The sequence below is a fragment of the Oncorhynchus clarkii genome, chromosome 32 (genome assembly GCF_045791955.1).
Source record: "Oncorhynchus clarkii lewisi isolate Uvic-CL-2024 chromosome 32, UVic_Ocla_1.0, whole genome shotgun sequence".
NCBI classification, from domain to species: domain Eukaryota; kingdom Metazoa; phylum Chordata; class Actinopteri; order Salmoniformes; family Salmonidae; genus Oncorhynchus; species Oncorhynchus clarkii.
The window spans coordinates 40,191,940-40,195,807 of record NC_092178.1 but is presented as its reverse complement, the minus strand read 5'-3'; positions in this window follow the sequence as shown (position 1 = coordinate 40,195,807).

Here is a 3,868-nt window from a genome sequence, read left to right as displayed (position 1 = left end):
TTCTTAAATCTATTCTTTGACTTTTAGATTTGTGTATTGTTGTGAATTGTTATTGACTCCAGACATTTCGGCTTTTAATTTTGTATACATTTTTATGCATTTCTAAAAACCAAATTGCACTTTGACATGATGGGATATTGTGTGACACATAATCTCAATTTAATCTATATTCAATTCAGGCATAACAAAACAAAATGTGGAAACATTTCTGAAGGCACTTCAGAAAGTATTCACAGCCCTTGAATTTTTCCACATTTTGTTGGGTTACACCCTGAATTTAATATAAATTAAATTGAGATTTTGCAACAATCTACACACAATAATCATCATCTGGCCTACTATGGTGCAGTATTTGGACTTTTGTGTGCTATAGTGTGAGTCTATTGACATGCTCTTTGGCCTACATAAGAGTAGTGGACGTTAAATACTATACAGTTACCTACAGCTGCCACTAAGGCTCTGAAAGGCCATCTCCGTCACGCCTGTACAGTATGACAGCTTGAGTGAGCGGAGATGAGGGCAGGACTGGGGCACTATCGGTTTACAGTGGGATGTTAATGATAATGAGAACCTGAAATGCAATCAGACTTCAACAGAAAATAATAACTTCTGCTAATTTCATATTAACTACTGGGCCGCTGGTTCATAATAAGTATTTGTTGGCGGTCCACGGTCTGTCCACCGTTCTTATTATCAGTATCTTTCCACACAGTAATGAACCCCAATGATGTACACCACTCTCAATAATCGATGCAAATTTATTGTAAAACACATTACATTATACAAATATCTGCATTGAATACATGGTAACGATGAATATGCATTTTATACATTTCATAAAAAAATGTATAAGTGTTATACAATTAGTAATAATAATACAATAAATATACAGTTGAAGTCGGAAGTAAAATACACTTAGGTTGGAGTCATTAAAACTAATTTTCAACCACTCCACAAATTTCTTGTTAACAAACTATAGTTTGGCAAGTCAGTTAGGACATCTACTTAAAGCATGATACAAGTAATTTTTCCAACAATTGTAAACAGACAGATTATTTCACTGTATCATAATTCCAGTGGGTCAGAAGTTTACATACACTAAGTTGAATGTGCCTTTAAACAGCTTGGAACATTCCAGAAAATGATGTCATGGATTTAGAAGCTTCTGATAGGATAATTGACAACATTTGAGTCAATTGGAGGTGTACCTGTGGATGTATTTCAAGGCCAACCTTCAAACTCAGTGCCTCTTTGCTTGACATCATGGGAAAATCAAAAGATATCAGCCAAGAAAACAATTGTAGACCTCCACAAGTCTGGTTCATCATTGGGAGCAATTTCCAAACACCTGAAGGTACCACGTTCATCTGTACAAACAATAGTACGCAAGTATAGACACCATGGGACCACGCAGCCGTCATGCCGCTCAGGAAGGAGACACGTGCTGTCTCCTAGAGATAAACGTACTTTGGTGTGAAAAGTGAAAATCAATCGCAGAACAACAGCAAAGGACCTTGTGAAGATGCTGGAGGAAACAGGTACAAAAGTATCTATTTCCACAGTAAAACGAGCCCTATATCGACATAACCTGAAAGGCCGCTCAGCAAGGAAGAAGCCACTGCTTCAATAGCCACTGCTCCAATCAATCCCATCAATACCCTACTCCTCCTCTGTTCCTCTGGTGATGTAGAGGTTAATTAAGGCCCTGCAGCACCTAGCTCCAATCCCATTCCCCAGGTGCTCTTGTTTGTTGACTTCTGTAACAGTAAAAACCTTGGTTTCATGTATGTTAACAAGAGAAGCCTCATCCCTAAGTTTGTTTTATTTACTGTTTTAGAACACTGCCAACCCGGATGTCCTAGACCTAGACCTTGTCTGAATCCTGGCTTAGGAAGGCCACCAAAAACCCTGACAATTCCATCCCTAACTATAACATTAAGATAAGATTAAGATAAAATAGAACTGCTAAAGGGGGCGGAGTTGCAATCTACAGCAGAGATTGCCTGAAAAGTTCATTCATACTATCCAGATGTGTGCCCAAACAATTTGAGTGTACACTTTTAAAAATCCACCTTTCCAGAAACAAGTCTCTGACATTTGCCACTTGCTGTAGACCACCTTCTGCCCCCAGCTGTGCCCTGGATACCACATGTGAATTGATTGCCCCCCATCTATCATCAAAGCTCGTACTGTTAGGTGACCTGAACTGGGACATGCTTAACACTCCGGCAGTCCTACAATCTAAGCTAGATGCCCTCAATCTCACACAAATTATCAATGAACCTACCAGGTGCAACCCCAAACCCGTAAACACGGGCACCCTCATAGATATGATCCTAACCAACCTGCCCTCCAAATACACCTCTGCTGTCTTCAACCAGGATCTCAGCGATCACTGCCTTATTGCCTGCGTCCATAATGGGTCCGCGGTCAAACGTCCACCCCTCATCACTGTCAAACGCTCCCTAAAAGAGAGAGCAGGCCTTTCTAATCGACCTGGCCCGGGTATCCTGGAAGGATATTGACCTCATTCCGTCAGTAGAGGAGGCCTGGTTATTCTTTAAAAGTGCTTTCCTCACCATCTTAAATAAGCAAGAAAAATTTAGAACCAGGAACAGATATAGCCCTTGGTTCACTCCATACTTGACTGCCATTGACCAGCACAAATACATCCTGTGGTGTATTGCATTAGCATTAAATAGCCCCCGCGATATGCAACTTTTCAGGGAAGTTAGGAACCAATATACACAGGCAGTTAGGAAAGCTTTTTCAAACAGATATTTGCATCCTGTAGCAAAAACCCCAAAAGGTTCTGGGATATTGTAAAGTCCATGGAGAATGAGAGCACCTCCTCCCAGCTGCCCACTACACTGAGGCTAGGGAACCGATAATTCCACGATTATTGTGAATTTCAGTAAGAATTTTTTTATGGCTGACCGTGCTTTCCACCTTTACCCCTACCTCGGTCAGCAGCCCTGCACCCCCCACAGCAAATTGCCCAAGCATCCCCATTTCTCATTCACCCAAATCCAGACAGCTGATGTTCTGGAAGAGCTGCAAATCTGGATCCCTCCAAATCAGCTGGGCTATACAATCTGAACCCTCTCTTTCTAAAATTATCCGCCAAAATTGTTACAACCGTTCAACCTCTCTTTCGTATAGTTTGAGATCCCCAAAGATTGGAAAGCTGCCGCGGTCATCCCCCTCTTCAAGGGGGAGACACTCTAGACCCAAACTGCTACAGACCTATATTTATCCTACCCTGCCTTTCTAGGTCTTCGAAAGCCAACCGTACCTACTCCGCTATGCAATCTGGTTTCAGTGAATCTGGGTGCACCTCAGGCACGCTCAAGGTCCTAAACCATATCATAACCGCCATCGATAAGAGACAATACCGTGCAGTTGTATTCATCGACCTGGCCAGGGCTTTTGACTCCGTCAACCACATGGTGGACTCAACAGCTTTGGTTTCTCAAGTGACTGCCTCGCTGGTTCACCAACTACTTCTCAGACAGAGTTCAGTGTGTCAAATTGGGCCTGTTGTCTTGACCTCTGGCAGTCTCTATATAGGGGTGCCACAGGGTTCAATTCTCGGGCCGACTCTTCTCTCTGTATACATCAATGATGTCGCTCTTTTTGCTGGTGATTCTCTAATTCACCTCAAACCAGACGACACCATTCTGTATACTTAAAAAAAAAATATTTAACTAGGCAAGTCAGTTAATTAAGAACAAATTCTTATTTTCAATGACAGCCTAGGAACAGTGGGTTAACTGCCTGTTCAGGGGCAGAACAACAGATTTGTACCTTGTCAGCTAGGGGATTTGAACTTGCAACCTTTCGGTTACTAGTCCAACCCTCTAACCAC